Source organism: Erpetoichthys calabaricus, chromosome 7, assembly GCF_900747795.2.
Source record: "Erpetoichthys calabaricus chromosome 7, fErpCal1.3, whole genome shotgun sequence".
In the NCBI taxonomy this organism is placed as follows: domain Eukaryota; kingdom Metazoa; phylum Chordata; class Cladistia; order Polypteriformes; family Polypteridae; genus Erpetoichthys; species Erpetoichthys calabaricus.
Window position 1 is genome coordinate 142,514,225 of NC_041400.2, and position 25,712 is coordinate 142,539,936.

At 40.0% G+C, this 25,712-nt stretch overlaps 1 protein-coding gene across 4 annotated transcripts in view; it reads left to right on the plus strand.

Moving 5' to 3' along the window:
* The first annotated feature begins 993 nt into the window (after positions 1-993).
* The window catches only part of erbin (erbb2 interacting protein), a 303,640-nt gene continuing 278,921 nt past the window's right edge, over positions 994-25,712 (plus strand). For 3 of the 4 annotated variants that reach the window (XM_051929687.1, XM_051929688.1, XM_051929689.1), the window contains exon 1: positions 994-1,660. The gene's annotated coding sequence lies outside the window, so the exon portion shown is untranslated. The remainder of the gene's footprint in view (positions 1,661-25,712) is intronic. The other variant, XM_051929690.1, reaches the window with a different exon arrangement.

Consider the following 25,712-nt stretch of genomic DNA (forward strand, 5'->3'; position numbering starts at 1 on the left):
ACATTAGAAAAGCACAGGTTGGTAGAAATTAGAAGCCTCAGCTTGAAGTAATAGGTGTTAAAGAGATTATTTGAGGTGTTAGAATTCACAGCCTTTTAAAATCAGTAGCTGACATCACAAAATTAACTGATATGGGTCAACCAGACAGTTGAGGGCTAATAAGTTCATTGTACTTTGTCAGAGTCAGGACTCAGCAGTTTAAGACATTGCCAAACTTTTTAACATTTAATGAAGGAAGACACTGGAAAATATTTTTAGGAGTTCAAAAAGGTGGGCATGGAGACGGGAGAACACGTAAAGGTGACCTCTAGTAAAGAAATTAACTCCACTATAAGAATATCTGCAATTAAAAAAAAAGTTATAGATATATATAAAAACATTCGATGGCCCATACTAGTAGCTAACAGCTTTGACAATCGCGTGCCCTTATAAGTCTAGATCACCAGCAATGCAATGTTTCTCTGTTGTATTTCTGTACACAAGACCGCTTGAGCTATTTGTTGAGACATGACACCTAATACTGTATCTTGAAGGCTTACACATGCCGCCTTGCGGTTTTTTGGCAGACCGAACTGTGCATCAGAAACTCGCATGCATTTGGCATCGGCCACACGATGACCTCCGACCACAACACAGCTGATACTCGACTGTTAAATTAACACTCCATCAGGGTTGCGGGTCTGGATTTACTAAACGTCTACGTTACGTATTAACTGACTGTTTAAACGCACTGATCGCAGCGTGCTTCTTTCCTACAACCTATACGAACGCAACTTTCTTTTTTATCTCGTACGCTACAATATTCTACACTACGGTATTTCGTCAAACACAACCAAACCTTCCGTCCGTCTGACAAACCCGCCTCTTTCATTCCTTAGTAGCATTGTATTGGCTCTTATACTTCGTTTATTTGCGAGTAAACGACAATTGACGTCAATTTCACCCAATTAGCTATAGTTTTCCCTAGGCCCCACCCCCTCTTACTGGCGGCTACAGTAGGTTGAACTAAGTGGCGACTGCTGCAGCAGCGAGAAAGCGAGTTTCTGTGGTTTGAGAGCTCCTGTCTAAGTCATCGCCGCCGCGTTCGTGTTTGTCGCTTCATGTACGCCGTTTCCTACATAAATAAGCAGGAAGGTGACAGCTTCAGATGTATTTGGGCGCGGCGATTGCTTTTAATAAGAGAAAAAAACGTGAACAGAGTGGGTTAACAAAAGAAGAAAAACTGGATCGGCGCCCGACGGTGGACATTTTTTTCGCCTTTTGTATTTCCTTGCGCGTTGTGGACATTTTGGATTTTTTTTCTGTCTAAATATTGCCTCTTTGGTTGTTCGGCAACAGTCGGCTTTTAATTCTTGACTGTTATTAGATAAATATCGTTTTACTGACGTTTTAACAACGGTCAACTAAAAGGTACCAGTGCAACGCGAAAACTTTAAAGGCTAAGAAAGAGGATAACTTTATGGTTTAGGGGAAAGGAGATCCCCCCCCCCCCCAACTCCGTCTGTGTCCGTAAAGAATACGGACAGAGGCGGCTTGAGACATTTTGAACTGTGGTAAAACGAAGCGGGTAAAGAAGACCCGGGAAATAGTCAATTTTAAAGGTACACGACCAATTCCGAAGGAAGCGGGGGGCTAGCCCTGCTGGAGAAGCAAAGTTGAGGTGAGTGCAAGTTTAAGATTTACGTCCACGCTGGGAAGAACTGCTTTTTTGGGCTGACGAGGGCCAAACCGATTTACTTTTCTCTTCCGTCCTGCCGCCTGAATGTTCGTTCATTTCACTGAGACTTCATAAATCGCGACAGTCTCTTTTCGGATGATTGGTTTGAAGGTTAATCAGTTATGAATAGTAAACTCATTGTTTGATACTGGACATCCCGAACTCTTAAAAAGGAAGCGTCAGTGTATTTTTTTTCTTTTTTCGGCCAAGTGTCACCCTAAGTCTACCTGCCTCGCGAGTTAATCTTCAGTGTGATGCTTGCTTTGATGTTTGCTTTCAAGATATGTCTTGTCGATCTCTGAATTCGTCGCCTTGTTAAGTCGTCTTTTTATGAACGCGTCTGTGTTGGGAGACTTATTAAAATCAAAACAACCAAATCATTCAACTTTTTTTGGCTTACATTTTAAAAATTAGTTGGTTAGAGTTCCTCTTTTGTAGCGCATACGTTTCCTTTTTTCTTGTCTTTTTATATTTCTGTAGGTCCCCCGTGTCCTAAAGTCCATAATTTATTTAAAGCTCCAAACATCTCGGTTTCACGGAAATTCATTTAAATACTCTTGTAAAGGAGATGGGTTTATCGTTTCCGGGGGTGGGGGGCTGGTAGGGTTGTTTTGACAGATTAGAGTCAGCCTCTTGTTTTGAAGGCACAGCCTGTTTTTCCCTTTCGCTTTTGTGGTATGCTTTAATGAGATTACCTGCTGACTTGACTGATACCTTCAGTCCCGAGCTATTAAACCGAGACTTTCGCTAAAGTTATTTGATGTAGTTTGATCAGTACAATTTGACAGACACTATAATTTTGGGGGTGTTTATAGCGCCTCGCTTTGGAGGCACACGTCAGTTCCTTGTTTGCAAAATAACCTTTGAATTAGATAATGAGACGATTAAGGCAAGAAGGAAAAATGGCAGTGTTACTAGTGCGTTTCTTTAGCATTGAGGAACATGGTTTCTTTTTGATAGTAGTACAGTACAGTTGTAGGAGAAGTAGTAACAATGTAAAAACTAAATGGATTGCAGCCAAATAAGATGTGGTAGAATTCTGGGAAAGAATGTCAGAATTTTTTATTTATTTATTTTTTTTAAAGTGGTCGACCTTTGGGGGGGCAACTAAAGCAGGGGCAAACTCTATTAATTGGTGTTGGTAGCAGTGCGTCGAGACTATCCCGGCAGCATCCGGGCGCAAGGCAGGAAGCAACGGTACATCAATAGGCCCCTCAGGCGCAGCCCATTCATCCCAATGGGCCAATTTAGGATCGACAGTGAACGTAACACACGCGTCTTTTGGGATGTGAGAGGGATATTTTTTGTCCTGCTGTTTGTTGGTAAATTATACCATTGAAGGAGCCCCTTGCATAGTTAAGTGTATATTTTTTTAATATGACTGTTTTTGTTTTGGAAACAAAATAGAATATATATCGTATTGTCCATAGCACTGGCCTATGCCTCCACCATTCCGTGATTTCAGATAATTCTTTATTTTCTTATAAGCTTCGACTTTCTGGTGATGAAACATTGAGTGTGGAGAAAAAATATTAATTATGTACTATCTATTATATATTATTATTATATATTATATCTCTGGTGGCCCAGCATTATAATTGATCTACATTGGAGCAGTTCAGTGATCTGAGTGAACTAAATTTCAGTTGTGCCATCAGGCTGTAGATTTATGTTTCCAAGTGTAAAGAGCAACAGATTTAAGAACTCTCTTATTCCTTGAGCGTTTTAAGGTTTGAATTCTTAATTATTTTGTGTACTTTTTAAGGCAATTATTCTTCCCGAGTGTGTGCTTAAAACACTGATTTTCAGTTGTTGTCTCTTAGCTTGTTTGTCTTGTTTCTGTGTGACAGTGCTTTTATGTGTTGTACTTTCTTGGTTCAAACGAATTTCTGCTGGGATAATGTCTACCAAACCAAAACTAAAATCTGGGAATATAAACTTTTGATTTCTAATACAATACAAATCTCTTCTGATATTTTGATGAAAGGCAAACTGCTCTCTGCCAGTTTCTTTTAATTACAGGATTAGTTCATCAAGGAAATTACATTGTAAGCTCCAAGTATCTATCGGCTGTCAATTTGGCTGTATTGAAAACCTGCAGGTAATGCAGCTGTTGAGGACCATGGTTACCCACTTCGATATATGAAAATTTGTGGCAAACGCCGTTAAAGCTCATTACACAGAAAATAACAGAGGTAATGTTTAATCAGACCATTCAATATGGTGTACAGTCCCAGTACAATAGCTAACGTGCTAAGCCTTGCTTTTCAAATGTCTCAATTTGTTGACTATTTGAGTGTGACCATGTTGCTTGTGTAACCGGTCTCCACTGCACACACTGTACTGCTGCGCCCTGGCCTCGGATCTGGTTAACCCTTAAAGCTTCTCCATTGTGATTTGTAACATGCTGTACAAACTGCCATGAAGGTGTAATGCAACTGCAATGGATTACTTTATTTTTGATGCTTTTTATTAACAGGTTGAACTGAAATGTTAAAACTGAGAAAGTAATAAAATGACCGTTCAAGCTGCTCTGATACAATTCCTCCAATTAATAAAAAAAACACATTACTGTCACATACAACATAATTTAACTCAAGCAATTTAAAATAATTGAATTAATTCTACTATCCGGAGAATATCCGCTTGCTTACCTCCTCTCACAGTAACATAGCGAACACTGGGAGACTCCCTCACTGATGACGTTACATTAACACAATAATTGGAGTAGGGAAATATAGCAGGAACACAGCCTGGAAAACGTATAACATAATGAATTAGAAGGAATTGTTGAAGCTCCAAATAACTAAACTCTGTATTTTAGACACCTGTTACACTAGGCATGTCTAACTTTAGTTTAATGAATGGTGTGTTTATTGCAGAAAAGTCTTAAGTTTTTATTAAAACACATTTTAAGGTCAGAAATTGGCAGCAGTGAAATCAATGGGGGGAAAAACTATTAAAATATAAGAATGTGCAGGCAACACTGCCTATGTCCGAGCAAAATATTTATTTCCATTTTAAAACGTACAGTATCTCACAAAAGTGAGTACACCCCTCACATTTTTGTAAATACTTTATTATATCTTTTCATGGGACAACACTGAAGATATGACACTTTGATACAATGTAGTCAGTGTACAGCTTGTATAACAGTGAAAATTTGCTGCCCCCTCAAAATAACTCAACACACAGCCATTAATGTCTAAACCGCTGGCAACAAAAGTGAGTACACCCCTAAGTGAAAAATTTGCAAATTGTGCCCAAAGTATCAATATTTTGTGTGGCCACCATTATTTTCCAGCACTGCCTTAACTCTCTTGGGCATAGAGTTCACTAGAGCTTCACAGGTTGCCACTGGAATCCTCTTCCTCGACGACATCACGGAGTTGGTGGATGTTAAGAGACCTTGCGCTCCTCCGCTTTCCCTTTGAGGATGCCCCTCTGATGCTCAATAGGGTTTAGGTCTGGAGACATGCTTGGCCAGTCCAGCACCTTTACCCTCCGTTTCTTTAGCAAGGCAGTGGTCGTCTTGGAGGTATGTTTGGGGTCGTTATGTTGAAATACTGCCCTACCGCCCAGTTTCCGAAGGGAGGGGATCATGCTCTGCTTCAGTATGTCACAGTACATGTTGGCATTCATGGTTCCCTCAATGAACTGTAGCTCCCCAGTGCCGGCAGCACTCCTGTAGCCCCAAACCATGACACTCCCACCACCATGCTTGACTGTAGGCAAGACATACTTGTCTTTGTACTCCTCATCTGGTTACCGGCACGCACGCTTGACACCATCTGAACCAAATAAGTTTATCTTGGTCTCATCAGACCACAGGACATGGTTCCAGTAATCTATGTCCTTAGTCTGCTTGTCTTCAGCAAACTGTTTGCAGGCTTTCTTGTGCATCATCTTTAGAAGAGGCTTCCTTCTGGGACGACAGCCATGCAGACCAGTTTGATGCAGTGTGCGGCGTATGGTCTGAGCACTGACAGGCTGACCCCCCACCCCTTCAACCTCTGCAGCAATGCTGGCAGCACTCATACGTCTATTTTCAAAAGACAACCTCTGGATATGATGCTGAGCATGTGCACTCAACTTCTTTGGTCGACCATGATGAGGCCTGTTCTGAGTGGGATGGGGCAACAAAAGGCTGGAAAAGTAAATGGTAATTAAAAGAAACAGCTGAATAAACATCTTGCAACTTACTGTGTTAGGTTAATTGGCAACAGGTCAGTAACATTATTGGGCATAAAAAGAGCATCTTAGAGAGGTAGAGTCTCTAAGAAGTAAAGATTACAAATCTGCACAAACACCGCGTTCTCCGAACTAAACAGGAGTGGGACCATCCAGATTTGCTATCAGTGCTCAGTTCAAAAGGCCGCATCTCTGACAGTACAGGAATGCATTAATGCTTATGGAATTGGCAGCTTGCTAATCTGGAAAGGCACCATCAATGCTGAAAGGTATGTACAGGTTTTAGAGAAACTTATGCTCCCATCCTAAAAACGTCTTTGACAGGGAAGGCCTTGCATGTTTTAGCAAGACAATGCAAAACCACATACTGCATCTATTATAACAGTGCAGCTTCATAGTAGAAGAGTCAAGATGTTGAACTGTCCTGCCTGCAGTCCAGGGGCCTCATGTATAAACGGTGCGTACACACAGAAATGTTGCATACGAACGTTTCCACGCTCAAATCGCGATGTATAAAACCTAAACTTGGCGTAAAGCCACGCACATTTCCACGGTAACTCATACCTTGGCGTACGCAATTTTTCCGCTCGGTTTTGCAGACTGGCGGCACCCAGCGTCAAAGCATTGCTACTGTTCCTGTGTGATCACCCTTTCTTTCTTAGCTCCACATTCCTGACACGGCTTTATAAATACACTGAAACTAACTGCATATTGTTTATTAGTGTAATGCATCTGATTGTAATTAACCTGCAGCAATATAATGGTCCAGGAAATAGCCATAGTATTCCAAATACCATAACTGCTTTAGCATTGTAACTCTCACTGCATCTTCTTCTTCTTTCAGCTGCTCCCGTTAGGTGTTGCCACAGCAGATCATCTTTTTCCATATTACTCTCACTGCACCACTCGGAGTATTTATAACACTGTATCTGAGTGGGGAATCACAGCAGCAGCTGATCAGAAAGAGAATTAGCGGTACACAGCATGAAGCAGACGCTGCCTGAGCCAAGGCAAAATGCTTCAGAGACTTCCCTGTACGGACTTAGTTTCATCCCAAGAACTATAAACGCACTCAATCAGTCCATCAAGTGCTCCTTGTAGAACTGTTTGTACTTATAAGTACAATTACCTCACTGTAAACTTGCACTACAGTTATAATATTGCACAACCTGCGCCACTTTATGAAGCGCGTATTTACATATGACAATATCATTTATAAGATGAAATGCAGCAAAATATGTTGATTATATTATACAGATAAAACTTTAACTTCATTTAAATAATCTTTATTGTTAATAATTAAACATTTGAGGACACGGTGCCGCAGCGCTAGCTAGATCAGGGATTGTTCCTGCATTGCGTTGTATTCTTGCTGGTGCTGACGCGACACTGGAAGGATAGACGGATATAATAATTAAACATGTACTACGAAGATATTTCGATGTTCCTTAAAAGTTTTGAAGAATCGGCGTTTAAAGCTTACAGATGGCATGACGTCTATATAGCTGATTGTGTGGCGATTGGGTTTTTGGAGAAAGAAAAGTAAGGACAGGAATTGGAGGTTAGTACGTTTGAAGGAGACAGTACTTCTGTAATAAATTATTTCATCGAAGGTCGCGCATGGCGCTGCAAGCTTCTTGCGTGAGACATGAACAAGCACTGCGCCACCGTGTTCCCATGTTTAATAACATGCTTTCATTCCTATCATCATGAAAAAGATATCACGTATACATGTCAGTATTTTAATTATTCAGAGAGCTGTAATATCACGAATGTAATGGATTATGTGTCCTGTCGGAGAAAGAGAAAGCCCGTTTAAGAAGCAGGTAGTGATTCACACATGTAGAGTACATAGAAGATCAAATACAGAACAAAGCATTTAATGTGCCACTTTAGTTACAATGGGATTTGAGAAACTAGTAAATTAAACGATTTTAAGATGAAGTTTATGATGTTCTACTTTAATGACAAAATAAACTACGTGATTAAAGTGGAAATTTCGAGATTAAAGTTGACATTTCGTGCTTTTTTCCCCACTGTGTGCCTATTTTTTTTGTCTGTACCCTAATAAGCTTTCATATGACACTCAGACGGTGGGCTACGACTCGCCTTTTCACGGCGACTTTGATATGTGATTTCTTTTTTATTTCGGGCACTGTGCAACTTTGTGAACATGAGCCTTCGAGTTTCTCCGACACTCTGTCACTCGATCAACTTCCTTTTGTTGATTATACCACTGTTTAAACCAGGGGTAGGCAACGTCGGTCCTGGAGTGCCACAGTATGTGCAGGTTTTTGTTCCAACCCAGTTCCTTAACGAGAACTCAATTATTGCTGATGAAGCACATATTGCTTAAGTGACATTTTAATGCTTCATTTTAGTGGTCTCGCTTGTTAAGGTTCTCCAACCTTAATTGCTTATTTCAATCTCAAACTGCTGCATTCAGTGTTTTAATTGCTCCTTATTAGCAATAAGATGTAAAACAGGGGTAGGCAATGTCGGTCCTGGTGAGCTGCAGTGGCTACAGGTTTTCATTCAACCCAATTGCTTAATTAGAAACCAATCATTGCCAATCTCAGACCTTATTTAATTTTATGGCTTGTTAGTCTGTGCAATGTAAGGCTTTTATATCGTAGATTTTTTTCCTTTCCAAGGATATCATCCAAATGATTTGAAGCCTAAAACAGATCATTTTCAGTCTGTCACATTTTTCTATTAAGTGTTTTATTAAATCAAACCGTGCATGATGAACACACACAGATGTAATTGGAAAAAAGCTAGCTGGAGAACTGCTGGCTGCTTTGTCTTTTACATCTTATTGCTAATAAGGAGCAATTAAAACACTGAATGCAGCAGTTTAAGATTGAAATAAGCAATTAAGGTTGGAGAACCTTAACAAGCGAGACCACTAAAATGAAGCATCAAAATGTCACTTAAGCAATATGTGCTTCATCAGCAATAATTGAGTTCTCGTTAAGGAACTGGGTTGGAACAAAAACCTGCACATACTGTGGCACTCCAGGACCGACATTGTCTACCCCTGGTTTAAACCAACAAATAGTATGTTTTTCCTTTGCCTCCACTTGGTATTCGCTGAAATTCTTATATTTCCCCCCGTGCTTTTCCCATTGTCTTTTCACAGAAGGCTATTTATATTGATTTGCATATTCAAAGAGGCGTAATTCTGGGAGGAGTTGGGGCGGGACAGAAGGTATGTGCACGTACGTTACTTTTCACGCTGATCGGGGTTTATGTAGTGGAAGAACGTGAAAGTTTGCATACATACAGATTCCTGCATCTGGATTTTTCTGTGCGTACGCACATTCCCGCTTTTGTGCTTACGCCATGTTATAGTGTGAGTTCTACGCACGGCGTTATACATGAGGCCCCAGATCTTTCATCAAATGAAAACATTTGATGCATCATGAAACGAAAAATATTCCAGCGGTTTAGACATTAATGGCTTTGTGTTGAGTTATTTTGAGGGGACAACAAATTTACACTGTTATACAAGTTGTACACTGACTACTTTGCATTGTATCAAAGTGTCATATCTTCAGTGTTGTCCCATGAAAAGATATAATACAATAGTTACAATAATGTGAGGGGTGTACTCACTTTAGTGAGATACTGTACATATAAGAGCATGATCAATGCAGTACTTGCAACAGTTCAAGTTTTTGACTTTATTTAGCATATTTCATAATGACTTCAGGTGAATATTTATTCATTTACAGCACTGGCAAGATCCATTGAGTTAGTTGCTGGGATTTAGTATCTGATCTTGTGGTTTCACTAAGCCTTGCTGCCATCAGTACATGAAAGTGGCAAGGATAAGGAAGAGAGGAAATGAAGTGCTGCTGACTGAAAAGTTTTTTTTTTTTTTTTTTTTTTTTTTAGAATGCAGGAGGATTATAGCCTGGATTTGTATGAAGAATCATTGATAAACTAACAGAATGTTTGATTAGTGTTTCACAAATTTAATATACTAGTTTTGAAGACCAGTTTTACTTTAAGATGCTGTAATGTTTACATCCTATTCATGTAGTTTAAATTAGTCAGCTAATGAGTTTGATTTTACAGATTTGCAAATGAGTAGCAGGGTATTTAAAGAATCTAAATCAGGCTTTATTTAGTTCAGTGTGTAATACACCAGGATTTGAGCTCCATTACTGTATGTACAGATGAGTAATGGCATATATATTTTTAGGACCCCAGTCCCAAAAAGTTGTGATGCTATGTAAAATGTAAATAAAAACGGAATGCAATAATTAGCAAATATCATAAACTTATATTTTGTTCACAATAGAACATAGAAAACATATATTTTTAAACTAAAAAAATGCACCATTTTAAGAAAAGAATAAGGTTGTTTTGAATATGATGGCAGCAACACGTCTCAAAAAGGTTGGGATATGGCTATATTTACCACTGTGTAGCATCCCCTCTTCTAAAAACAGGCCATAAACTTCTGTGCACTTAGAAGACAAGTTGCTGGACTTTCGGAAGAGAGTTTTGTCCCATTCTTGTCTGATCTAGGATTCTAGCCGCTCAACAGTCCTGGGTGGTCTTTGACATATTTTTCGTTTCATGATGCATCAAATGTTTTCATTTGGTGAAAGGTCTGGACTGCAGGCAGGCCAGCTCAACATCTTGACACTTTTACTATGAAGCTGTACTGTTATAATAGATGCAGTATGTGGTTTTGCATTGTGTTGCTGAAATATGCAAGGCCTTCCCTGTAAAAGACGTTATTAGGATGGGAGCATAAGTTTCTGTAAAACCTGTATATACCTTTCAGCATTGATGGTGCCTTTCCAGATGAGCAAGCTGCCAATTCCATAGGCACTAATGCATTCCTGTACCATCAGAGATACAGGCTTTTGAACTGAGCGCAGGTAGCAAATCTGGATGGTCCCACTCCTGTTTAGTTTGGAGAACGCGGTGTTTGTGCAGATTTGTAATCTTTACTTCTGAGTGAGACTACCTCTCTAAGATGCTTTTTATGCCCAGTAATGTTACTGACCTGTTGCCAATTAACCTAACACAGTAAGCTGCAAAATGTTTATTCAGCTGTTTCTTTTAAATACCATTTACTTTTCCAGCCTTTTGTTGCCCCATCCCAACTTTTTTTTATACATCAAATTCATGATGAGCTAATATTTTTCATTAAATAGTAAAATGTCTCGCTTTCAACATTTGATATGTTTTCTATGTTCTGTTGTGAATAAAATATGGGTTTATGAGATTTGCAAATTATTGCATTCTATTTTTATTTACATTTTACATATTGTCCCAAATTTTTTGGAATTGGGATTATATTTTACAGCAACATTCTGGTAGATCCTAAAGTTGATGAATGGATAAAGTAGTTGCAATCATTTTAAATCATAACTGTACAAGTGATAAACTGTTCTTGTCACAATTTTTCCATATGGGATAACTTAAAAATATTGTTAGATCAAACTTGGAACCTCTGTACAAGGGCATTAAGCATTTCTTATTATAGGTACTGTAGTTTAGAGTATCAGGTGTGATGTGGTTGGGTATGAGTCTGGTTTATTCAGATTTTGACATTAAAGGCTGTGTATCGTGTTTTTTTTATGCAGAATTCTGGTTACAGCCTATCTTTTTCTTATTGTAAAGTCTAGTGGTGCTGTCTTATTTTCATTAAAGTAAACGAGATTTGTATTTGTTTCAGCCTAAAAAATTGCCAATGGAAACTGATTCTTGTGACCTGAAGTGTAATTTTTCCTGGGAGGGAATTTGTCGAAGCTTGTACAGGAGATGTTAAAGTACCTATAACATACATGCCCATACTTTTCCCTTTTGATTAGTGGTGGTTGCGGCGAGGTTCCTTTACACTTTTAGCTGTAAAACTTTGCCTGTGTGCCAAAGGGATGGTGTTTGCTGAGGGTATGAGAGGATCATCTCTGTTCAACTGAGTCGGAGAATGAAAACCTTTTGACCATTCCTGGGGTGTGTGTGCTTAATTATTTAACATTTCTGTTTTGTTTTAGAGGCAGTGTGATTAATGCTTGCAGTTGATACCATCTTATTGGTTATGTAGCCTTACTGGAAATTTTGATGTTTATTTATGTAACAGTGGAGATACAAGCAGAGGCATGATTGGAATAAATGCTTTGCCTGATCAGATTAGCTATAGGTTGTCTTTTACATGCACTGTGTTCAAACGCAAGGTTACCTATAATTGTTGGTGGGACAAAATACCTTAAAGAAATGTTCCTGCCTCCTTTTTGAGTTATCTTATCTGCTGCAGCATGTTTTGGAAACTGTGTTGTTGTTTTTTTTTTTTTTTTTTTTAAAAAGACGCCAACACATTAAAAGCTGCATGGAATGTCAACTGGTCAGACTCAGAAGATGTAGAGAAAACCTGAAATTGAAATAGTGAGGAAATTTTGATGTTGACTGGCAACTGCCTTTTTTGGAAATTATACCTGAGATGAAAGTTTTACTAATTAGTAGCACTAAAATTAATGCTGAACCAGGTTTTAAGGTATCAGTTGTGTTTTAGTAGGATAAAACAGGGAATTTGTAATTCTATGTCCTTTTTCAGTTACTCACTGAGAAATTTTCTTTTAACAGGCAGCTTGTAATTCCAAGTTATTTTTCAGTTACTCACCGAGATACTTTTGGCAAGCTACACATACTGTATTATCCTTTGCATTTGTGTAACCTTATTCTCATTATGGTGTGATATTGTTTGTTTACGTCTTGAATTCAAAAAAGAAAAATGTTTTCTACTCTATACCATATAATGTTGGTAGGTGAATATAAAGTCCTCCAGCCATTGCTTAAAATGCAGTGCTTTTTTTAAGAAATTGTGTTTTTTACGCTTATTACCTCAGGGTATGATGAACATGTTCTTGTAGTACTTGGGCACAAGGTAAAAGGAGCCTTGGACCGGGAGGCAGTCTATGGCGGAAGCCCGCTAGCGTATACACCCATTCTTGCCAATGGACGTAATTCTAATGTGCGATCGCCAGTCAGCCTAACCAGTGTATCTTTTGGGATGTAGAAGGAAGCCTCACACATACTGAAAGAATGTTAAAAATGTGACATTTGGACCTAGGATGCTGGATCATTAAGGCAACATGTGTTAAATCTTAAATAAAATGCAAAAAGCATATACTGTGGTTTTCTTGTCTGTCATGTGTTTCCACATGAAACAACTTGGTTACCTGTGGACTGGATATAGATATATATATATATCCAGCAAATGTAGTATAAACTATCATGCTTTACTAAATGTCCACATGTATTTAACCTTTTCCTAGGCTGCCATGTGTTTGGTTATAACAAACATAGGTAAACTGGCACTTAACTACCTGTAACCTTAGAATACATACATACATACATACATACATTTTATTAAGAAAGCCAGCATGTCCACTTGTTTTCATGAAAGTCTTCATCTATACCTGTTAACACCTGCTTTGCAAAAGTAAAATCCATGAGATAAACAACAAGATAAATAATGCTCAAGGATAACATTCAGGAAAGTATGCTGTAGATATACTCATGACTAAGGCTGCCATAACTCTTAACTCTGAAAAGGACATTTCAGCAGAAAAATGTGGACTCTGTATGACACTACCCTATGATATCTCAGTTCAGCCTTGCATTCTATTAGGTCTTTTACATCTCAAAGCAAATATGTTTGTTAACAAAATAATGGTCATAGTCATTCTTAAACCTGCTTTCTCCAAGTCTGAGAAACAGATAGAAGAAGTTATTGTAGCAGTCCATCGTAGGGTCCACTCATGTGCATACACACTCACTGGGAACATTTTGCCAAACCTACAGAGATTTGAGAATATGGAAAGATAACTGGAGTATCCAGAAGAAGTTGCAGGGAGAACATGCAAACTCCACATAGACAGTCAAGTACTGGATTTGACCCTAGTATGCTGGGTCTGTAAAGGGGCAGTGCTAAACATTGTGCATGATTGTGCCACCTGAGCTAAGAATATATTAAGTATATTTTATTATATTATTAGTATTTTACATTCTCTAGATTTTTTTTTCAGTATTGCTCTACTGATTCAGTTTTTCCTTGGCAAGACCCTATAGCTAAGATATAGCGGGTTGGGTAATGGATGGATGGAAGTCTGGAGCTTTTGACTAAATATGAGTGGAAAGTTTACATGCAAAGTAATTATTTCAAGCTAAAATGGCAGAATTAACAAATCATTTAAATTATATTTAAAGACTGAATGATAACTATCTACTCAAAAGTGTATAAATTATTACACACATCAGAACAGAATTTGATATAAAAATTCCTGAAATAGTAATATCAAAGAGCTTTTTAAACAGTGGGTTTTTGACATCCTCCCCCCCCCCCCCCCCAACAAGTCTGAAATTCTCCCTTTTATTAAATTTAAGGGGGATTTCTCTCTCTTCAATTTAAAAAGTTAATTTCATTCCCTGATGTAGGACTCTGTTGTTAAGGAAGTGTAAGCTTCTAATTGCCACATGCTTTTTTGTTTGGACCTTCATTTTTGTTGCTTTAGCTTTTCTCTGTTTTGCTGTTTTATTGTCTTAGTGGTGATGAAGGACACATCATACTCTGTAAAAGCCTTTATCCATGCTGACATTTTTCTGATCTGTTCTGATTTGTGTGTATGTACGTATATGTGTGGGCGTGAGTGTATGTGTGTGTCCTGTGGAACCAGTAAGCCAGCGAATCGGAAATCCAAGAATGGCAATCAGTTTCTGTTCCGTCCGATATCTGGATGGATGATATATCATGGAGGGTGGGTGCGTCTGGGGAAATGTCATTTAATTCCATAAGCATATCTGTAGTAAAGCGGTCTCGTTTTTTGGAGACGTGATTCTGTTGCCTTTGCTGACACCGACTGCTGGCAGAGTGGAGCACAGCAAGTTCAGTTTACAGGTTGTGGTGTTCGTGTGCCAGCCACTGAGTGTGGGAAGCCGCTCGCCGCTGCGCAAGTTCAGTTCACAGGTTGTGGTGTTCGTGTGCCAGCCACTGAGTGTGGGAAGCCGCTCGCCGCTGCGCAAGTTCAGTTTACAGGTTGTGGTGTTCGTGTGCCAGCCGCTGGGTTAGAGTCTGTGACCGTCATGTGATCTATATTACTGTCACAGTGGATTAGAGCAAGTGTAGCTCACAGGTTGTGTTGTTTGGGCGGGACGCCGCTGTGTTTGACTCTGGACTCTGGGGCGGGCGCCAAACTGAGTGACCGCTATGTGATCAACATTACTGGCACAGTGGATTAGAGCAAGTCTAGTTAACAGGTGACGGGCTCGTTGCAGTGCGCGTGACATCCGTAATCGTGTACCGTTGCATAAACCTTGTTTAGTATTAAGTTTTCTTAATAGCATGACTATTGTCCCCATGTTAAGGTTAAGACTGTGTTGTGGTAACCTGGCCGGGTTAATAGTGTTTAAATATTCTAATGGGAAATTAATATGCTCAGTTTCGTCTTCAGAATCAACATTGTCAGTACTTTAGAAAGAGGCGGCTTTCTCCAGGAAGCAGTGCAATGACTTGGTTATTTATCTGATCAACATCAATATTCTTTGGACATAATATAGATCGGTACGTTAAAAGTAGTATTTCTTCTAATGAGATTGCTTGACCAAACACCTCTGTTACTAAGTCGTCGCAAATAAAGGCTTGAGGGATCTGAATAATATCTGGGTGAAGTTCATATGTATTGGTAAGGTTTCCATCTCCTAGTTGCAACAACCAATTGGTATATTCTGGATCTGTACAACGCATGTTTTGTACTAAATGTAGTTTCTCAAAGTAATGCCAATTGTCTGCATATTTTAAACTGGACTGAACAATCGCTGAACGCATGGCATGCGGAACAATAGTCAGGCACTGTCGGAAGTCTCCCCCTAATAAAAGTACTTTTCCTCCAAATGGAATATTATTATTCATTAGACGCCTGCATTCATTGTGTCTATGCATGCGGGCTCGTTTTTGTATTTCCGTTAGTTGAGCTGTTTCGTTTTGGAGATGTGACTGTTTTGCCTCCGCTGTTTTAGAAACGCGTTGTAGGCGCCTGCGTTCATCGTGTGTATCCATGCGGGCTCGTTTTTGTATTTCCGTTAGTTGAGCTGTTTGTTTTTGGAGCCGTGACTCCGTTAGGTATACGGCATCTACTGTTAAGAATTATAATCGCACTTACTTTTAATACGGAGCGCTCGTGTATTGTTTCTTTCCATCTGGTGGCGTTTCTGTGTTTTCTGTGGCTGGACTGTTAATAATGTATTACTGTAATACTGTAATGTGATTCCAATATGCTGTGTAGTGTGGACCTTTGGGGATCCCGTACTGTAATACTGTAATGTGATTCAAACATGCTGTGTAGTGTGGACCTCTGGGGTTTCCGTACTGTAATACAACCTTCGAATCCTCTCGTTTATTTTTTTGCTCTGTGGCGGGCTCGTTGCAGTGCGTCAGTGCGCGTGCGCTTCAATGTGCCCTGCGCTATTTTTTTGCTCTGTGGCGGGGTTTTATTTTTTTGCTCTGTGGCAGGCTCGTTGCAGTGCTGCAGTACGCGTGCGCCTCGATGCGCCCTGCACTATTTTTTTGCTCTGTGGCGGGCTCGTCCATATTGTGCGGCAGTGCGCGTGCGCCTCGATGTGCCCAGCGCCCTGCGTCCATATCCGGTTTACAACCTTCGATTAGTAAGATGGATCTGGCACCATATCTATATACATACAGTACGTGTGTGTATATACAGTATGTATGTGTATGTATGTGTGTGTGTGTGTATGTGTATATGTATATGTATATATATATATAATATGGTTGAAATAGTTTACTGTCAAATAATGCAAAGAGTACGCGACACGCGTTTCGCCCTAATTCTGGGCTCATCAGGCGTACACACTCTACTGCACTCCCCAGAATTAGGGCGAAACACGTGTCGCATACTCTTTGCATTATTTGACAGTAAACTATTTCAACCATTCTATGATCTGCTTCTCACAACTGAGGGCACCGTGGCGGATGTTAGCAGACTTGCTGGCCAACCACAAGCGTTACCTGGTAGGTAACCACCCATACAATCAGATTGTGACACAGACTACGAATGCCGTGAATGTAATTACCCCGATCTACATGCTGTCAAATAAACGAACCACACGCCGTGGCGCAACGTTAGGGGCTTCGCCTCTGCCGCTGACGTCCGAGGTTCGATTCCCGAGAGGAAGTGCAGTAGAGTGTGTACGCCTGATGAACCCAGAATTAGGGCGAAACACGTGTCGCGTACTCTTTGCAATATTTGACAGTAAACTATTTCAACCATTCTATGATCTGCTTCTCACAACTGAGGGCACCGTGGCGGATGTTAGCAGACTTGCTGGCCAACCACAAGCGTTACCTGGTAGGTAACCACCCATACAATCAGATTGTGACACAGACTACGAATGCCGTGAATATATATATGTGTATGTGTGTGTGTTATATATAACACACATATACATATATATATCACACACACATATGTTTTATATATAATTAGTGCTGGGTGGTATGACCAAAATTCTATATCACGATCTATCCATCCATCCATTTTCCAACCCGCTGAATCCGAACACAGGGTCACGGGGGTCTGCTGGAGCCAATCCCAGCTAACACAGGGCACAAGGCAGGGAACCAATCCCGGGCAGGGTGCCAACCCACCGCAGGACACACACAAACACACACTAGGGCCAATGTAGAATCGCCAATCCACCTAACCTGCATGTCTTTGGACTGTGGGAGGAAACCGGAGCGCCCGGAGGAAACCCACGCAGACATGGGGAGAACATGCAAACTCCACGCAGGGAGGACCCGGGAAGCGAACCCAGGTCCCCAGGTCTCCCAACTGCGAGGCAGCAGCGCTACCCACTGTGCCACCGTGCCGCCCCTATATCACGATATTTTTCAAAATTATACCAGTTTCACGGTATTGAACGGTATTTTTTTCCCTTGCACGAGTGAATGTTAACCACATTTTGCACTGCAATTACTGACTAAGAATAACCTATTCCACTGTCATGAGAATTGTACATTGTACAAAAAAACATTTGCATGGCCCCATAAAGTGATAGTTTTCAAGGGGGTGGCACTAATGAAGAGAAGGAATCGCATTGCATGACAGTTGCAGTCAAAATATAGAACCTTTTTATTGAACAAATTTTAAACTTAAACTATAATTTTGACAACATAGACTTGGTAAAATATCCAGAGGTGCTTGTCAAAAGTTGTACTGCACTGAACATGTCTAAGAAAAGGAATAAATAGTAAATATTTTTTGTAAACCAACTACACTTTCTGTTAATGTTAACAATCTCTGTCCACTGACTCGTTAAAATGACTTTTTAAACAACTTTACCATCATTAAACTGCATAATATTTAAACTAATTAATAACAATAGTGCAACTTTCAGTAATAAAATTACTTCAGGACGCCCAGGTGCATTACACAGTACAGTATTCACCAAATAAAAATAAATTAAAATAAAAGTGCAACTTGGTGATGACATCTTTACCAACTGAACCATCATTAAGGCAAACTGCATTAATATGGACCTTGCTTCAAGCTAAGCTATATACATAAATAATAAAAGTGCAACTTGCATTTATAATGCTATTTGTGATATAGCCCTACAGAAGCGTATTAGGGCCACGGTGAAGAAAAAAATAATACGGACACGGAAGAAAAAAGTTTATGTCGAGAATAAAGTCGATATAGATAGATAGATAGATAGATAGATACTTTATTAATCCCAATGGGAAATTCACATTCTTCAGCAGCAGCATACTGATACAATAAATAATATTAAATTAGAGAATGATAATAATGCAGGTGAAAAACAGACAATAACTATGTATAATGTTAAATGTTAACGTTTACCCCCCCGGGTGGAATTAAAGAGTCGCATAGTTTGGGGGAGGAACGATCTCCTCAATCTGTCAGTGGAGCAGGACAGTGACAGCAGTCTGTCGCTGAAGCTGCTCTTCTGTCTGGAGATGATACTATTAAGTGGATGCAGTGGATTCTCCATAATTGATAGTAGCCTGCTGAGCGCCCGTCGCTCTGCCACAGATGTTAAACTGTCCAGCTCCATGCCAACAATAGAGCTTGCCTTCCTCACCAGTTTGTCCAGGCGTGAGGCGTCTTTCCTCTTAATGCTGCCTCCCCAGCACACCACTGCGTAGAAGAGGGCGCTCGCCACAACTGTCTGATAGAACATCTGCAGCATCTTATTGCAGATGTTGAAGGACGCCAGCCTTCTAAGGTAGTATAACCGGCTCTGTCCTTTCTTGCACAGCGCATCAGTATTGGCAGTCCAGTCTAATTTATCATCCAGCTGCACTCCCAGATATTTATAGGTCTGCACCATCTGCACACAGTCACCTTTGACGATCACTGGGTCTATGAGGGGTCTGGGCCTCCTAAAATCCACCACCAGCTCATTGGTTTTGCTGGTGTTCAGGTGTAGGTGGTTTGAGTCGCACCATTTAACAAAGTCATTGATTAGGTCCCTATACTCCTCCTCCAGCCCATTCCTGATGCAGCCCACGATAGCAGTGTCATCAGCGAAGTTTTGCACGTGGCAGGACTCAGAGTTGTATTGGAAGTCCGATGTATATAGGCTGAACAGGACCGGAGAAAGTACAGTCCCCTGTGGCGCTCCTGTGTTGCTGACCACAATGTCAGACATGCAGTTTCCAAGACACACATACTGAGGTCTGTCTTTAAGATAGTCCACGATCCATGCCACTAGGTATGAATCTAATCCCATCTCTGTCAGCTTGTCCCTAAGGGGCAGAGGTTGGATTGTGTTGAAGGCGCTAGAGAAGTCTAGAAACATAATTCTTACAGCACCACTGCCTCTGTCCAAGTGAGAGAGGGATCGGTGTAGCATATAGATGATGGCATCCTCCGCTCCCACCTTCTCCTGATATGCAAACTGCAGAGGGTCAAGGGTGTGTTGAACCTGTGGCCTAAGGTGGTGAAGCAGTAGCCTCTCCATGGTCTTCATCACATGTGATGTCAGAGCAACAGGCCGAAAGTCATTCAGCTCACTGGGACGTGATACCTTTGGGACTGGGGTGATACAAGATGTTTTCCAAAGCCTCGGGACTCTCCCCTGTTCCAGGCTCAGGTTGAAGATTAGCTGTAGAGGACCCCCCAGCTCCGATGCACAGACCTTCAGCAGTCGTGGCGATACTCCATCTGGACCCGCTGCTTTGCTGGCACGAAGTCTCCTCAGCTCTCTGCTCACTTGCGCTGTTGTAATTATGGGTGGGGATGTCTTTCCTATGCTAGTATCAGCAGAAGGATGTGTGGAGAGTGCAATACTCCGAGGTGAGAGTGAGAGTGGGTTAGGGTGGTCAAACCTGTTAAAGAAGTTGTTCATTTGGTTTGCTCTCTTCATGTTTCTCTCGATGGTGGTACCCCGCTTCGAGCTGCAGCCAGTGATGATCTTCATCCCATCCCACACTTCCTTCATGCTGTTATTCTGCAACTTCTGCTCCAGCTTTCTCCTGTACTGCTCCTTCGCCGCCCTGAGCTGGACTCTGAGTTCCTTCTGCACGCGCTTGAGCTCATGCTGATCACCATCTTTAAAAGCCCTTTTCTTCTGGTTCAAAAGGCCCTTGATGTCACTTGTAATCCATGGCTTGTTGTTAGCATAGCAGCGTACTGTTCTTACTGGAACTACAATGTCCATACAGAAGTTGATGTAGTCAGTAGTGCAGTCAACAACTTCCTCAATGCTCTCACTATGAGATCCCTGCAGGATATCCCAGTCTGTAGTTCCAAAACATTCTCTCAAGAGTATTCTCAGCCTCCGGGGTCCACTTCCTGAATGATCGTGTAGTTACAGGTAGGACTCTCACTTTTGGTTTATAGTGAGGCTGAAGCAGAACCAGGTTATGATCTGCTTTCCCAAGCGCAGGCAGCGGGGTGGCGCTGTATGCGTCTTTAACGTTATGTTGTGTGTCTGCGAATGGCAATCTTCAAGCTGCTTTTTAAAAAAAAAAAAAAGTGTAATTTTTACCTTTGCAACTGTTTTCTAGCATTGCACCAGGACTTCCATAAACCCCACTCCCCACCTGCTTTCCTTCTGCTCCCCTGCACCTGTCAGTATGTATAAATCAAGAAGATGAACACCAGTGTTACATGATGACATGTAACATTGCAAACAATGTAATATGAAATGTTAAATAAACCTTTACATGAAAAGTTTTAGGGCTGCAACAGCTAATTGTCATATAATTACTAAAATGTTGGCAGTGATCACTTTCATCAATTAGTTGATTGTTATTAGGCTGAGTACATTGTTGCTGCTCAGTTCTGTCACTACTTCATTCAGTTGTGAACATGTTTGAAAAAACGCAGATGATAGGCAAGTGTCAGAAGAGACAGTGAAATCTAAGTTTTGGAGCAATTTTCTCTGAACACAGAAAAACAAATGTGAGTTGCAGAACGTGTAGGCTTAACGTCATATGGCATAAGAGCACAACGGAGGTGCAAAAACATTTTAATAGGAAACATACAGTTATAGGCTCTGTGGAGGAGGAAGACTTGCTGTCATTCCAGTAAACGGAATGTTATTTCTTTGTGATGTAATACAGATATATGAAGGTACAGTATAATTACACGACTCTCAGTTGAAGTGAGGAGTAATCCATATTACTAACCGATAATAAACTGGATATGGACGCAGGTACACGGCGATGGGACCATGAGACGTACTGCGCAGGCGTGCGTCTCATAAACCGCAAGCGAAGTCTTATCCACCACGAACGAAGGAGTTACGGCCCAAGAACAAAAGAGCTCAACTAACGTGAATGAGAAATGAAGCAACAACGCGCCCATAGCTAACGACTAACGACACAGCCACATACAAAAGAGGATTCTGCGCTGCACCCCGGAGTCAAACATGAGAGGATACGGAAGCCCCACAGGTCCACAAAGATAGTACGGAATGTGCAGGCGTCACCGCCATATTGTGAGTGGCACTACTGCGGAGTGAAGTTAGGAATAATGTGCTGCTTGGGATTGTACAAACCGCTGAACGCTTTACACCAAATTCAAACACAATACAGCTCAACGATACAAACACGAGCCCTCCTGGATAAGATCAATGAACGCAGGCGCCTACAACGCGCGTCTGAAACTGCGGAAGCAAAGCAGGCACGGGTTCAAAATGAACGAGCTCGACTGACGGATATACAAACACGAGCCCGCCTGGATAAAATCAATGAACGCAGGCGCCTACAACGTGCATCTGAAATGCTGCGGGCACAGCTCCAAAATGAACGAGCTCGACTAATGTATTTCAGGATACCCAACGCCGGGGGTAGGCGAGCGATGGTAATGTGCAAGTACTGCTGCAACTGTGCCAAAGAATATGTGGTGGTAAAAGGGTTCAAGACACAAAAAGACAAGTGATGATGCCAAAAATATAAAGTTTCAGTTAAAATAAACAACATATTACTTAAAGAACTGAGTTTCATACAAACCACTTATTTTGCTGCGAAAAGAAAATAGTCTGGACATTTCCCCAGCATACGACAATCATGTTTGTTGTGCTGAACTAGTTTCAAACAATCATGCAGACTTACAAAAAAAAAAGAAACTAATAAAGTCATGAAGGTGCAGCAGATTCTTTAGAACTATTGTGGTAGTCAGATGCTTTACCAGTAAACTGCCTATTTACAGAAACTGGAAAAAAAAACTTAATGTGTAATTTAAGTTATATTTTTAAGTGTTGATTTAATGTGATTCTGAATACCTAAGCCAAATTGCGTGTTTGCTTAATTTATTGAGAACTTTTATGTATTTAAGGAAAATTTTTGTGTGTGTTCATTGCCCAACCAGAGCCATAAGTGCTACTAAGTGTTTTAATTCTATTTATTACTGTTTATTTTCAATGCATTATTATGTAATTGTATGAAAACCTATATTTTGTTTATAACATCTAAGTAGTTTATTTAATAAAAAAAAAAAAACTTTTCTGAAAATTTTGCACAGACCTTTTTATTCGGTTAAAGGTTCCATTTAATGCACTTCATGTGTTTCATTGCAAATGAAAAAAAAAATGTTTACAATCCAACTAATCAATTAAGTGACCAAATAATCTCCAGATTAATCAATTATCAAAACAATCATTAGTTGAAGCCGTAAAACGTTTTTGAAAGTAGTGTGTGTATAATATATATATATATATATATATAAATATGGTACTGGATGTGTATATAATTCTTTAGGTACACAATAAACTTAATTGTATTATTGTTTTGTAATGTTTAAAAAAAAAAAAAAAAAAAAAAAAAAAAATGACATTAAAATGCTGTATTGACCAAAGCACTGCCTGAAGCGTTTGCTTCATTGCTGGCACTGGATATGACAGTATTTTTTAACTAACTAAATAGGCCATATTGGTCATAAAAATTAATGCATTAATCTTCCTTGTGTCTAATGTATATGTATGTAGATGTAGATATGTATAGCTATAGATATATATATATATATATGTGTATAATTAATATATATATGATATGATTTAGATTTCCCTTCTTTTCATTCACTTTGCATTGTTAATTGATGAAAGTAAACTATTAACACTTCTATTTGTGTACGCATTCTTAGGGCTCGTTTATACTTCACGCTCAGAACGCGTATGCACGTGCATCATGGCTGCCACGTGTTCGCAGCATTCATTTGACGCGTCCTCCGAGCAGGTCCTCAGAAATTAACGTGACGAGTGCGCGAGTTGTTGTACCAGCAAAAAGTCGGGGGGCGCAGTGTGGTAAAAGTTGGAATGTGACGTTGGAATTCTCGGTTTACTGTCTACATGTGACAGAAAGCCTCTATGTGGATCCTACGGGATCGATGTGTGTGCTTCAGTGTTTGATGAATGGTTCTATGTGGTGAAGCAAAATGCAGACATACAGATTCATTTGTGGTGCTTTTATATTCAAGCGTCGTATATTCCCAATCTTTTTTTTTTTTGTGCAACTTCTCAACAGCAACATAATGTACAGCGGTGTATTTGAGCCACAGAGAAAAAAAAATTAAGGACATGGTGAAAATGTGTATTTTGTGATTAAAGTGGAAATTTCGGCTTTAATCTCGAAATGTCCACTTTAACCTCATCGTTTACTTTATCATTAAAGCAGACCATCGTAAATATCATCCCAGTTTTTAATCACTACAAGCTCCTTGGACCTGACAGCAGCAGCAAGCAGCAATAGATCACCACACAGAATACATTAAATGTATGCTATTCCAACTCTCTGCAAATTTAGAATATTTAGATTTATACTTGATATCACTTTCATGATGAAATGCATTAAAGTATGTATGTTACATTTTACAGATAAATTGTTAATTTCGTTTAAATAATGAATACTGTTAATAATTACACAAATGTGAGTGACACGGTGGCGGAGCGGTAGCACTGCTGTCTCGCAGGGAGTCATATCACTGGTATTCCCTGCTTGGAGTTTACATGTTTTCCTGCTGGATATCCACACTGTGCTCCGATTTACTTCCAAAGATATGCAGATTTGGGGATTAGGTGTCGCTAAAATGACTCCAGTGTATGTGTGTGCTTGTATTCACCTTGTGATGAGCTGAGGCCCCGTCCAGGGACTGTTTCTGCCTCGTGCCCAATGCTTGCTGGAATGGACACATCCCTGGATTGATAGATTTAATCATTAAACATCCTTTTCAGAGATATTGCGGTAAGGTGTCATCGGAATTTAATGGGTGTTCCAGGCAATTCACAACACAGAGAAGCCAAACCTGTTCTCACTGTGATAATTTCTCACACTGCCACCTGCTGGATTCCTCCAGATTTACGTAAATTACACGCGCAAGTATAAACAGTAAAACGCTTGCATAGCAGGAGCGTCCACTGCAGCATGCGTCGCGTGAAGTATAAACCCGGCCTTAGTTTGCAGCATTTTTTTTTCACACCAGCCTAAAATTTTTGCATAGTACTGCATATATTACAAAAGTGCCTGTTTCCACAGGACACCTTAAGAGGTATTGTGGGGTCAATGCCTCAAACTACACAATATTAGGCAGTTAGTTTTAATATTGTGCCTGATTGGGGTGTGTGTGTGTGTTAAATTAAATATTGCTATTCAAATATAATTCAAATATGTATGAAAAAATTCTTATTCAAAGGCAACCGCTGAAATTCACTTGTCAAAGAAAGGTCCTTTATTTTTCCTCCAGTAGTGATGCTCTGATTGATTGCCTGCCAGTCTAAATTGTCCAATATTCACTACAAGACTAAATTGGTGGTTGGTATATTGGCTGATTACAAAAAATTTTTTTTTCACCATCTGCTTTTCTAAGCTTCATGGTAATTTAGTTGTAATGTTCCTTTATGCAAGATACAGTATTATAGTAGACTAGCAAAATATCCGCGCTTCGCAGCGGCGAAGTACTGCTTTAAAATTTTTATTAAGAAGAAAAGTAAACCTTTTTAAACTGAGGGAAAATATACCAGTAATTATTTGTTAAGGATCTCTTTGTATACCATGTTGACAGTTCTGCCCTCCGGTTGTAATATGACCAAGCTGTGCGCTGAGCTTACTCTTGAGCATGCAACGTATAGTTGGCCATGTGAAAAACAATCTTGCCTCAAATCAATGCCAACCTTTTGTAGGGTCTGTCCCTGAGACTTATTAATTGTCATTGCGAAGCAGAGCCTTACTGGAAATTGGAGGCGTTTGAATTGAAATGGGTTTCATCGATAGCTTCGCATCCAGCTTTTGAGAGTTTAAACATTC